Here is a 14,076-nt window from a genome sequence, read left to right as displayed (position 1 = left end):
GCAACAGCTAGACCAGCGGGTCTGAGGTGACACATGTCATAACATTCCGACGCCTGAAGTACGTAGTAACAGGCCATCTATGTCATTAGCACGATTATAATAACTCACATAGGGAAACAACGACACATATAGTTTACGGGGATTCTTACATTTAAAGGGGTTTTATTTAATTTAAAACTGCATATACTAACATTAGTATGGAAAATACTTGTACATTACAGTCTTTGAGTCTTAAGACTGCAACTCATTTTATAAGGAAAATATTTGATTTTTCTTGAACATGCACTACATTTACAAAGAAAGGATTTCAACTCTACATACAAAAGCTTATGTACTCACCAACTTAATTGTTGACACTCTTTCAAAATTACTTGTATTCTCAGGTAATCAATAAACAGGTAACTACCGACTTTTGAGGATGGGACGCTAAGGCATCAGACAAATCATTTTATCATTATATTATAATCGATTTTGAAACATGTAATTCATGAAACCATGTAACTTTCTCGATTATATTTATGATGGTTGTGTTTACTTTGGTCACTATAATACTCGTTGTTATGATACTATACATGAAGTCCTCCACCCCGGACGTTTCCACCATCCTAGGTTTGGGGGTGTGACAGATTGGTATTAGAACATTGTTTATAGTGAACTAAGTATATAAAACCAAATAAGATATACATACTATAAACACAATGGGACTAAAACTCTCTGACTAAACATTTTTCACACAACTATACTTTTAGAAACGAAATAATATTTTTACGAAAAGTATAAGTATATGCATACATGCCAGTATAGTGTCTTAACTAGGAAAATGCAAAAGTAAAAAGGATGAGTTGCACACTACAAGTATACCTTGGGGTATGTAATCAAGTCTGGGATGAATATAGCCTGATCAACTATATTTGTCCGAGAAGTGACTCGCATATACTGGGGGATAGACGTAGTGGGCAACAAGTCTAACAACCTACCATCACCAATACAAGTAATGCACTAAGAACCGAACATAACGTTTAAAATACTATAGGAGTATTTTATGTTGCTTTAGCATAATATTTCTAGATTAATTATGTGCCTCTTACACCCCCATTCCCGCACAGACGTCATGGCAGGATTCCACTTACCGGGAGACCGCTACTTCCCGAATCAAGGAAACAGGGGATGGGTGGAGGAGGAACTAGAAGAAGACCCTGAGGAAGTGTTTAAGGAAGAGCCCGAAGAGGATCCCAATAATGACCCCGAAGAAATCAAAGAGGAAGAGCCCAAAGAAGATAAACTTGAAGAGGATCAAGAGTCAGAAGAGGAGCCAGATGTTATCAACCCTCCTTATATTGCAAAAGTTTCCGCCAACCGATTCGGCTACAATGGACCTACGCCTTGTTGGGCGGAAAACATCGAGAGGTAGAGTCGTCACCAGCGACAACGTTCACAATTTGGCGAGCAACGAGGTTACTATAACCTCAACCACGGGGGACCGGCTGATCGAGCCCTCCCGGTCGTGATCTAGCGAATCACAGACCTCGGGGATCAAAATAAAGCGACGGCAAACCGAGTTCTAGAGCTGAGTGGTCTTGCGGAAGCCACTAACATGCATACTCGAGACCTGGAGAGAGCCTACTATCCCATGAACCGACTCATTGAGGACCTTACCACCGCTCGGGTGGAGGTAAGGGAGTATCAGGAAAGGCACTCGGCTCTCGAAGAGAGAGTGACTGCATCCGAGCGTCGGTTAGCAGAACTATAGGGTGCCTCGACTTCGTCTCAAGGACTGCAGGGGACTGGTTGTCGTAAGTACGATTCATACTACTCACAAATCATTATAGATTAGGTTTATGAGTATGCGTTGGTGTTACTGTTCTCAATGTGTAGGTTCGACCCTGCGATTAAGTGAATACACTAGTTGAAGGATCGTAATGCTATCAAATTTTTTCCTTGAATTGATATGATGTAGACCTGCATCAAGGTCAAATTTTACAAACACTATGTACTAAACCATAACAATGTATATCGTTACTTATGGTAAAACTACGATTACTTAGGGTATACAGTAATGTTGTATCTAATTAAGATTCCACCAATTTAGAAATGGCGGTTCCGCTTTAGGTCATGTTCCTTGTTTGGTTGTGGACTTAGGTCAGATCCATTAGATTCAACGATATATTCAATCTTAGTTATACACAACTATCCTATACCCTGCAATTGTAGAAGGACCTGGTATGGATCAAGTCACAAGATTTCATTGAAGCATTACTATTAAATTCATTAGTCTAATTATATGGACTTCCATTATGAATTCCTTGCAAATACTTTAAAGTCGGGACATAATACTCATGATATTGATAATCTAGTTCAATAACAACCGACTTATAACCATTGTTAAAGGATTACCATCATTTCATCTTTAAAAATTTGTGGCAGAATTATGCCACCACGGAAAAATCCCAGGCGTTTCAACAACGCACCACTACCTCCGCCACCACTTCCATAATTTAACCCTGCCGTTTTCCAAGCTGTCGTAACAGCAGTTGTGGCATCCACAATGTCACATATCAGTACAAATGGTACTGGTGGGACGGGAAATGATACTACAAACTCTAACCAAGGAGACAGTCAGGGACGCTCAAGGGAATGTTGCTACAAAGATTTTACAAATGGCAAACCCAAATCCTTTAATGGAAGTAGGGTCGTCATCTCTCTGATGCAATGGTTCGAGAAGACTGAATCAATATTCTAGATTTGTGCATGCCTCGAAGCGAGCAAAGTCAAATTTGCAGCTTGCACTTTCTCTGAATGAGCCCTTACCTGGTGGAACGGTCATGTAAAGTCATTGATTCTCACAGTGGCAAATGCAATGAGCTGGGAGGACTTGAAGACCTTAATGCTAGAAGAACATTTCCTAAGGGGAGAAGTTCAGAAATTGGAATAGCAACTCTGGGGCCTCAAAATGACCAGTTCTGACATCACATCTTATACTGCCATATTCAGCGATCTGGCCATACTATGTCCCGGGATGGTCACCCCGGAGAGTAAAAAGGTGGAGAAATACATCTGGGGACTATCCCCTTACATTCAAGGGAACGTTTTAGCTTCAAAACCAACTACTTTTGACAGTGCCAAACATTTGGCACAATAACTCATTGACCATAGGGCCAGCCATGGCACTGTGGCGGCCACCTCCGAGCAAGCAAAAGGGGGAAACAACAAAAGGAAGTTTTGGAACAGCAAGAAGAACCAGCTGGCCCAAGATTCCGCCAAGAAACAACTAGTAGTGGCGGTTCGTGCTGCCACTACCCCCGCCGCTTCAACACCCATGAGGTAGATGTTGGGACCCTCCCCAAGTGTAACAAGTGCAACTTTTACCACATCGGTCCTTGTCGAGAGATGCACTACAATAATTGCAACAAGAAAGTGCACACAAACCGTTTCTACAAGGCGCCAGCCCAACAAGCCACCCCGACCACCAACGACGGGGCCAGCCGAGCCTGCTACGGCTGTGGGGAGACCGGGCATTACAAAAGAGACTGCCAAAAAGCAAGAAACACAAATGTCGGCGGTGTTGGGAGGGTCTTGGCATTAGGGCACGGAGAAGCTTTGGAAGATCCCATGGTGGTTACTAGTACATTTCTCCTCAATAACTCATATGCATGCATATTATTCGATAGTGGAGCAGAGAAGAGTTTCGTTAGCCACCAATTCAAACAATTACTAAAAAAATCCCCAATCACTAAAAGATACCTACGTCATAGAAATGGAAAATGGAAAGGCAGAGAGCACTAACGATATATACACAGGGTGTACCCTCACTCTAGACAACCATTCATTCAAAATCGACCTAATGCTTGTCACAATAAAAAGCTTTGACATCATCGTTGGCATGGATTGGTTAAGTTCTAACCGTTCCGACATTCTATGTTATGAAAGGGTTGTTTGCCTTAATCTGCCAAGTGGTGAAACTCTCATCATTTATGGCAACAAACCTAGTACAAACCTACAAATCATCTCTTGCGTCAAAGCCCAAAAGTATCTTTGCAAGGAATACCACGCCTTCTTAGCCCATGTAGTGGATAGGAAGCAAGAGGTGAAAGACATCAAAGACATTCCAGAGGTCTGTAATTTCCCTAATGTATTTCCAGAAGACCTTCCCGGAGTTCCACCCGCACGACAAGTCGAGTTCTGAATCGACCTAATTCTTGGAGCTACCCCCGTAGCCAAAGCGCCAAACCGCCTAGCGCCAACCGAGATGCAAGAATTATCCAGCCAACTGAACGAACTGCTAAGCAAATGGTTCATTAGACCGAGCTTCTCGCCTTGGGGAGCACCGGTCCTATTCGTAAAAAAGAAGGATGGATCATTCCGCATGTGCATCGACTACCGCAAACTGAATAAGCTTACCATCAAAAGCCAATACCCTCTACCCTGAATCGACGACCTATTCGACCAACTCCAAGGAGCAACTTACTTCTCAAAAATCGATCTGAGGTCGGGATACTATCAACTACGAGACCAGGAGGAGGATGTTCCTAAAACGGCGTTCAGGACCCGATATGGTCACTACGAGTTCGTAGTGATGCCCTTCGGATTAACAAACGCGCCCACGGTGTTCATGGATATAATGAACCGGGTGTGTCAGCCATACTTAGATAAGTTCATGATTGTCTTCATAGACGACATTTTGATCTATTCAAGAAGTAAGGAAGAGCACAACCAACACCTATGATAAGTATTAGAGACATTAAGGGCGGAGAAATTATATGCAAAATTCTCAAAGTGCGAATTTTGGATCTGAGAAGTGGACTTCCTCAATCATGTGGTTAGTGAGAAAGGGATACACGTAGATCCCTCCAAAATCAAGGCGATCAAGAGCTGGTCAGCACCAAGGACGCCTACAAAACTCCGTCAATTCTTAGTCCTCGCTGGCTACTACTCAAGGTTCATCCAAAACTTCTCCAAGATCACCAAACCACTTACCACCCTGACTCATAAGGGTGTAAACTTCAACTGGGAAGAGAAGCAAGAAACCGTGTTTCAAATGTTAAAGCAGCCCGTATGCAGCGCTCCGATTTTATCCCTACCGTAAGGAACTGAAGACTTTGTGGTCTACCGCGACGCGTCAAACCAGGGTCTTGGATGTGTGTTAATGCAACAAGGAAAGGTTATTTCCTACGCCTCGAGACAACTAAAGACGCACGAGGTCAACTACGCCACACACGACCTCGAATTGGGGGCAGTAGTATTCGCCCTAAAGATCTGGAGGCACTACCTCTACGAAATGAAATGTACTATCTTCACTGATCATAAAAGCCTTCAGCACATCCTCAATCAAAAAGAGCTCAACATGAGGCAAAGGCGATGGGTAGAACTACTGAATGATTACGAATGCGAAATTCGTTATCACCCAGGCAAAGCCAATGTAGTAGCTGACGCCCTCAGCCGAAAGGAATACTCAGGCAGCCGAGTAAAGTCATTAACCATGACAATCCATTCACACCTGTCCACACAAATCAAAGAGTCTCAGCTGGAAGCTTTGAAACCAGAGAATGTGACAGGAGAGGCTTTAAGAGGAATGGATAAGAACTTAGAAGTCAAGGGTGACGGAATTTGTTATCTCATGAATCAGATCTGGACACCAAAGTTTGGTGGATTCAGGGACGTCTTCATGAATGAAGCACACAAAACTCGATATTCTGTACATCCCAGTTCGTACAAGATGTATCTAGACCTTAAGAAGCTTTATTGGTGGCCGAACATGAAATCCGAAATTGCTACCTTTGTGGGCAAGTGCCTGACTTACGCCAAGGTCAAGGTAGAATACCAAAAGCCCTCGGGTTTGTTGCAACAACCAGAGATACCTGAGTGGAAGTGGGAGCGGATCACAATGTATTTCATAACCAAGTTACCCAAGACAACGGGTGGTCTCCATACCATTTGGGTGATCGTTGACAGGTTGACCAAATCTGCACACTTCCTACCAATAAAGCAAAACGACAAGATGGAAAAACTAACCAGAACATACATAAGGAGATCGTGCGACTGCATGGTGTACCAACATCCATTATCTCTGACATAGATAGTAGATTCACTTCACGGTTCTGGCAGTCACTTCAAAAATCCTTGGGAGCTAGGTTGGACACGAGTACAACCTACCACCCACAAACCGACGGGCAGAGTGAGAGAACTATTTAAACATTAGAAGACATGCTAAGGGCCTGTGTGATAGATTTTGGTAAAGCTTGGGATACCCATTTACCACTTATCGAATTCTCATACAATAACAACAATCACACTAGCATCAAGGTTGCTCCATTCGAAGCCCCCTATGGCTGCAAGTGCAGATCACCGTTGTGCTGGGATGAAGTGGGTGACACGCAACTAGCTAAGGGACAAGTCCCTAACAACACTCTCACTTGCCAGGAGATCATAAGAGAAATGACCGAGAAGATTGTCCAAATCTGAGAACGATTTCTAGAGACAGACAAAAGAGTTATGCGGATAAGAGACAGAAACCCTTGGAATTCCAGGTCGGAGACCGAGTGATGCTAAAGGTCTCACCCTGGAAAGGATTGATACGTTTTGGAAAACGTGGGAAACTAAATCCAAGGTATATCGGGCCGTTCGAGATCCTCTCCAGGATTGCCCCGGTCGCATACAAGCTTCGATTACCACAAGAACTAAATAACGTACATCCTACCTTTCATATATCCAATTTTAAGAAGTGCTTGTCCGACGAAACTCTCGTCATCCCTCTTGACGAAATCGAAATCAATGAGAGTCTCCACTTCGTAGAAGAACCGGTAGAAATGGTGGACTGGGAGATCAAAAGAACGAAACAAAGTTGCATACCCATTGTGAAGGTCTGATGGAACGCTAAACGAGGACTCGAGTTCACCTGGGAACGCGAAGATCAGATGAAACAAAAATACCCACATCGTTTCCCCAATCCTTGAAGTCACATTCGAATTGCTAATTTCGGGACGCAATTCCTTCTAACGGGGGGATGATGTGACAACCGTCAATTTCTGGTCAAGTCAAAGTCAAACAAAGTCAACGAGTCAAACCGGTCAACTCAACTAGTGCTTGTATGTTAGGGCTTACTCTATGTTTACTAATGTATAACTCTCTATCTTAATGCAAAGTATCATTTGGAAGTTTCAGATATTTAGAAAACCTAAACCCTAAATAGGGTGAGTGATGTAACGACTCGATAAAACACTATTATGTACCCTTCGAGGGTGTATAACACTCATAACAAGGCATAGTGGAGTTTACAAACCTAGCACTATGGGGCAAAACACTAGAAAAGGCTACAAACAAAGTCTTTCTCAATCTCTCTCACTCTATCTCTCTCTCCAAAAATCTCTCCCAAATCCCTCTCAACTTTTTCATAAACTTTCATGCCATCCCGACCCTTTAATTAGTTGAAAATCACTCGAAACGGGAAGATAATATGAAAAACAGCACTTTGGATGCGAACCTTCTCGGATGCGAACCCCTTGAATGCGAACCTCTTGAATGCTAACCTTCTCGGATGCGAACCTCTTGAATGCGAACCTCTTGGATGCGAACCTCTTGAATGCAAACCTCTTGAATGCGAACCTTCTCGGATGCGAACCTCGTGGATGCGAACCTTATCATATGCGAACCTTCTCGGATACGAACCTCTTGAATGCGAACCTTCTCGGATGCGAACCTCTTAGATGTGAACCTTCTTGCTGCAAACCTTCTCAGCAGCGAACCTTCTCAGTAGTGAACCCTCTCGCTTCTCAAGTCCGGTTTTTTTGACCACTTTCACATTTTGAGTCTGTTTTTGATGATTTTGACATGGGATTTTCACACAATTCATATTTTTGACATATTAGACCCTCTAAACTCATAAATTATCCACATCTTGAAGATTTATTTAATATAAATCTTATTTTTGTTTAGGATAATATCAAGAGGACATAAAGGCACTCTTTGACATTTCCATAAATTTATGACTTCAACTATCATTACATCTACTTTATGTCACTATTCACATTCTACCTAGTCAAATCATTGTCCTTTTTCAACTCCTCTCAACACTCCATCAGATTTCTTTAATCAAAGTCATCCAAGAAATTTTCATTCTTCTCATACAAGACTTCATTTGTTATCACCAAAAGCAAACTTCTCTCTTCCTCTCTCTCGCGATTTTTACAAGAAGTGTTCTTGAGTTTTCCTCCATTTTGGTAAGTATCTTCATTCAACTCCTGAACATTCTTCACATTATTATACAAATTGTGATCACTTACACAAATATTCATATATTTATTCATAGTATCGTCAAAACCTCAAGTGTTCTTGACTTGAAAATCCTTCATCCTCAACCTTCCACTCTAAAAGAAATCACTCAAGGTGAGTTTATACACCTACATTTTCATGTTTTCTTCAAGTTTTAGAGGGGGGGGAATACAAGTTATAACACCAAAAACATAATCTAAACGTAGGCATCAACTTTCAACAAAAAAGTTAAGGTCCATTCATGGACTGTTTTGACCATCTTAAATATAATATCTTTCAAAATTGTACGAGGTGAAAATAGTCAAAGGCTTATATCTTTCTAAGGACTACCCGCACACATTCATACGATTTTTTTTACAATTTATGACGACTTTTACAAAATTGTCTATCACTTCAGAAATGATTTCGGACCAGTTTGTGAATATGGACATATTAACACTGGTTAGAGACCATCAAAAATCATGAGAAAAATTATGAAGAAACTAGACACATTTTTTGAACTCAGAAATTTTACGGATTCAGTTTTCGACTTACGTTGATTTTTCTATGATTTTTCTAAAAATAGTGACATAAAAGTTAAAACTAGAAAAATAGTTTACAAGTTCATTAACACTTTGTAACATGTTGAGCAAATTGTATAACAATATAAAGCTACATATTGATTGTATTTCATAATATTTAATTCCATGAAAATGAAATAATCATTCGCATAAGGGTCTTTCATCACTACAAACATATATGATAAACTATAATAGTTATAGTTTATGGTATATTAACACTACAAACATACTAAGGAAGGTTTCATTTTCACTTAAAAAGGGTATTCATTCACATTACACGTAAACTCGTTGAATCGAATTTGTGAGACATTACTTCATTGTACTCTCAAGGGTACCGGTTAAAGTCATGTATTATAACCAGAGTCTATTGTAGGGAGAGCGTGATACTTGTGTATAGATCTATATTGGGACTGACAATCCCGCACCTAAGCTTCATGCAACAGCTAGACCGACAGGTCTGGGGTGATAAATGTCATAACATTCTGATGCGTGAAGTACGTCGTAACAGGTCATCTATGTCATTAGCATGGTTATAATAACTCACATGGGGAAACAACGACACATATAGTTTACGGGGATTCTTACATTCAAAGGGGTTTTATTTAATTTAAAACTGCATATACTAGCATAAGTATGGAAAATACTTGTACATTACGGTCTTTGAGTCTTAAGAATGCAACTCATTTTATAAGGAAAATATTGGATTTTTATTGAACATGCACTACATTTACAAATAAAGGATTTCAACTCTACATACAAAAGCTTATGCACTCACCAACTTAATTGTTGACACTCTTTCAAAATTACTTGTATTCTCAAGTAATCAATAAACATGTAACTACCGACTTTTACATTACGGTCTTTGAGTCTTAAGAATGCAACTAATTTTATAAGGAAAATATTGGATTTTTCTTGAACATGCACTACATTTACAAAGAAAGGATTTCAACTCTACATACAAAAGTTTATGCACTCACCAACTTAATTGTTGACACTCTTTCAAAATTACTTGTATTCTCAGGTAATCAATAAATAGGTAACTACCGACTTTTGAGGATGAGACGCTAAGGCGTTTGACAAATCATTTTATCATTATATTGTAATCGATTTTGAAACATGTAACTCATGAAACCATGTAACTTTCTCGATTATATTTATGATGGTTGTGTTTACTTTGGTCACCCGGACGTTTCCGTCATCTTAGGTTTGGGGGTGTGACAATGTTATATGCTTGTTGATATGTTATATGTATACCGGACTTCGGTCCGATGTCGGGTAGGGCCCTATACCAGACTTCAGTCCGATGTCGGGCGGGGCCTGATGTCGAATTCGTCCAATGCTGGGCGGGGCCGATGTAGTGGGCAAGGCCCAATGTATGCTATTATGTGATTATGTGTATGTTATGTGGTAGTTTTGGGAGACTCACTAAGCTTCGTGCATACAATTTTCAATTTTGGTTTTGGGTACTTCCGCTAGCAAGGGGAATAGCTCGGGATGACTGCATGGCACACACCATAACTTTTAGCCTGGGATGACTTACTTTGATGTTTGACACATGATTTTGATATATTGACAATTGCTTATAAAATTTTTGAGATACACAATTTATGATTTTTATATGATGAATGATACTTAGGGTTTTATTTATGTTTTAGAAACGAAATTTTTGGGCCGTATTTTTTGGATGTTCCAAACGACATCGTCGTAACATGCGATGCACTCCTTGTATATGAATGACATGCCCCTTTTTCCATCCTATAAATATGTTGCGTTTGTTGATCATTTTCTCACCAATTGAGCCCAAATCCTCTACAAACCCTCCTGCAATGCTAGCCTCGATACTCCCTAGTTCCCGACTACTTTAGCAAGGCCCTGTGGCATTAGAGATCCTAAAAAATAGAAGCTTTCGGGTCGGAGTTCTTCCCGCATAATTTCCCGATTTTCGCTAGAAACTCTGTAAGTTAAGCTACACTTGTTTAACTTATGTTTAAGTTCATTATTGTTATTATGAACCTATAAACAAGATTTATCAGTGATTCCATATCATAATACTGATTGATCTACTTATGGGGGTGATTTCTAGGCTAGATTTAATGAGGTGTTTAAAGTGGGATTTCCAAACAATATACTTTGTATACCAAACGAACCCTACCTCCGATATGATCTTATCTGGTTTCTCCTTATAAGCTATAGGTCATTATTCATTGGGATTATTGACTAATCTAGACTCCGTCATTATAGTCTTAATAATTATGAAACAAGGACTAAGGCTTAATGATACTTATACCTAAGTCTTTAAAAGGAAAAACTAAGGTGTTAGGCGAAGCGTTGCCCAAATCACAAGTCATTCACTTTAACAAGTGAGTCCATAGTTAATTTATCTTACACATAGATATGAAGTATTTAAATAATTAAATGTTATATGTGCTTATTATTTGTGATTAAGATAGTTTGTGTTAGATGAATTAATATGAGATGATTTTTATAATTGTATATGTATTTTCATACTGATAACATATTAGGTAGCGATGGGTTATGAGAGATGAAAAATAATGAGGAGAGGCCATGGCTTTACTAGCGATGTGCCATGTAGTCATCTAACTGAGTATAAATGGTGACCACAGACTATTCTAGACAGTCTAGTGGAACACTGACAGGTTCGTAACATGTAGGTGATAAGCTACATGTTCATGAGATGTACTATATTCCTTACTAACATGTATTTCATAGGAATCTCCGAAGCAGTACGCTCTACTTGATGTTTGCGATGATCCTTAGGACAGGTCCTTATAGATGAATATATAAGAAAACAAGGATGTGTAATCGGGTTAATTATTTATGTGAAATTTATAATTAAACAACTTAATTATATTATTGTAGGTTGAAAACCCTGTGTACTCACCAAACATTCAAGCCTGACCCACTGAGTTTCTTTGTGTCACAGGTAGCGGTACAAATGTACATGGATAGTGACGTTTAAATATGATGAGAGATTCGAGGAGATGTAGGCCATTAGTATAAAAAGATATTGTAACGCATGTAATTAATATGTTTGTGCTTATGTTTCTTGTATCATTTATGACATCCCAAGTTTTTAATAATCAATGAAAAAAGTTTCTTTGGAAATGCTTTTATCTCACATATTAATTATGAGACAAACTCCACATTTATAAAGAATACTTTGTTTTAAAATAAACATAAAGAAAAGGTCTTATTTGGGCCAAAAAATCAACCCAAAAGGGTTCTTGGACGAAAACCTTCTTTGGAAGTCATAAAAATTCGCCCCCAATTGTTGCACACTTAATTAGGGTTGACAATCATCTATTTACAGGATCAGGAAATCATTATCTTATCAGAGCGAAAATTGAACCTTAGCGGAGCGAAGTTAGGTCAGTTTTTTGGCATGTTTTCAAATTGCGTCCCTATCAGTTTCAAATCAGTCCCAGTCTCTTCCTTTTTGAAAAGAAGGTTGATGACATGACACCTGTGTTTCCATGTAGACATCGTTGTGGCTGTCTACTAACCAAAACAAGGAGCCTAAGACGAACAGGAGGTCCCCTTGGTATAAATGTACACCTATATTGGGGATTAAACAACCCAATTCTTAAAAAAAAACTTTTGCCTAATTGGGTCCAAGTACCGAATCTCCGAAACCACAAACCTACCTACTAAATGGATGCTCCACCACCATCCCCAAAATCTATAAATGGAACTAGAGACTTTATGTAACATCGTGTTCCAGATTGTGTTGTGATTTTAAGTCCCATGGGCCTTAATCCGAGTATGAGAAGGCTTTGAGGCTTTGAAGGATAAAGGTTTAGGCCTTTTTGGGACAAGGGTAAGGTAGGTTGTGTGATAAAAGAGTTCAGCTTGGGCTTTAGAGCCCAAATTTGTTGTTAAACACACTAGTGCGGGCTTTTCATGAATTTTGGGATCTGAGTTCGAGTGGGCTTCATGAGGAATAAAGTTGATAGAAGTGTAGAGTTTCTCAGATATAAAGTTCGTCGGAATCGGACTTAGAACAAAAAAGTGATAGTACTTTAAATTTTTTGTCAATATTGGCCCCTAATATAAATGGTTGACAAGTGAGTCCTATGCATGCATGGAATGCATGCGTGTGAGCAGCTGGGTACGCCCAACGTAAGTTGGGTTACGCCCAGCGTATGATGGGAAATGATCGTGGATGGTTTTTGGCGTACGTCCAGAGTCCAGAACCCCTAAATTTAGGGTGCGCCACTATAAATAGAACATTATGGTTCGAACCCTAGCCTCCATGTTTGTTCCCCAACCTCAGAGAAGCCCTAGAACGCCTCATATCTTCATCCTTAGGGAGATTTGGTCTTCAAGAGGTTCATTTAGTGGTGTAAGCTTGGAATTTGCAAAACAAGAAGTTGGCCAGGAAGAACTTGGGAGTTTGGAGCTCATGGATCTGGAATAACATCATCATTTGGAACTCTTTTGAGGTATAAAGTTCATAACTTTATTTAAGAAGGCGTAGATCTAGTGTAGTGACGTTTTGGAGTTATTTTGGTGCCAAGATTGGACCTTTATGATGAAATATCGTCTTTGAGCTTAGGGTTGCCACCCTTAGAGCTAAATGGGTCCCATAAGCAGTAAAGTTTCAATCTTGATGGTCATAATGAGTTCATGCATGATATTTAGCCCTTGTTATGGAAGTATGTTGTTACTCATTGAGTTTGAGCTTATTTGGTGGATTACAAGTCACCAAGTTAATGACTTTATGGATTAAGAGGATAAAAAGGACCTGGATCTGTAATTGTAGACTCTGGCTTGGGGTATTAAGCACTTAATGGGAAAGTGGCTTAACAGGGTTGTACGTTGGGCGTACAAGGAGGTACGCACAACGTACAAGCCACTAGCCAGTACGCTTAGCGTACGCAAAGTGTACGCCCCGCGTACTCTGTCAGTATGGGCTTTGTGTCCTTAGGCCATGGTTGGGCCATGCCTTGGGTCTTTGGGCCTTTTAGGCCATCATAAGTCAGATATTATGGGCTAAAGATATTTTTGGGCTTGGTGTAAGGACCATTGGAGGGATTGGGCCCAGTTTAGCAAATTGGGCCATTAGTGGGCGTAGGGAGTTTGTCTACTGTTGGGCTTGCCTTCGAGAATTAAGATTTGGGCCTCTAGAGAACCCACTTATCGTTGGACCTTGGTGGGCCCAATGGGTCTTAGTTCATTGATGGGATGATTAGTGGTCTGTCTTGGACCTTCGAAGTGAGTGTTGGACTTA

Source organism: Lactuca sativa, chromosome 9 (genome assembly GCF_002870075.4).
Source record: "Lactuca sativa cultivar Salinas chromosome 9, Lsat_Salinas_v11, whole genome shotgun sequence".
Lineage (NCBI taxonomy): Eukaryota > Viridiplantae > Streptophyta > Magnoliopsida > Asterales > Asteraceae > Lactuca > Lactuca sativa.
The sequence above is the reverse complement of the archived record's forward strand: the minus strand, read 5'-3'. Positions refer to the sequence as shown.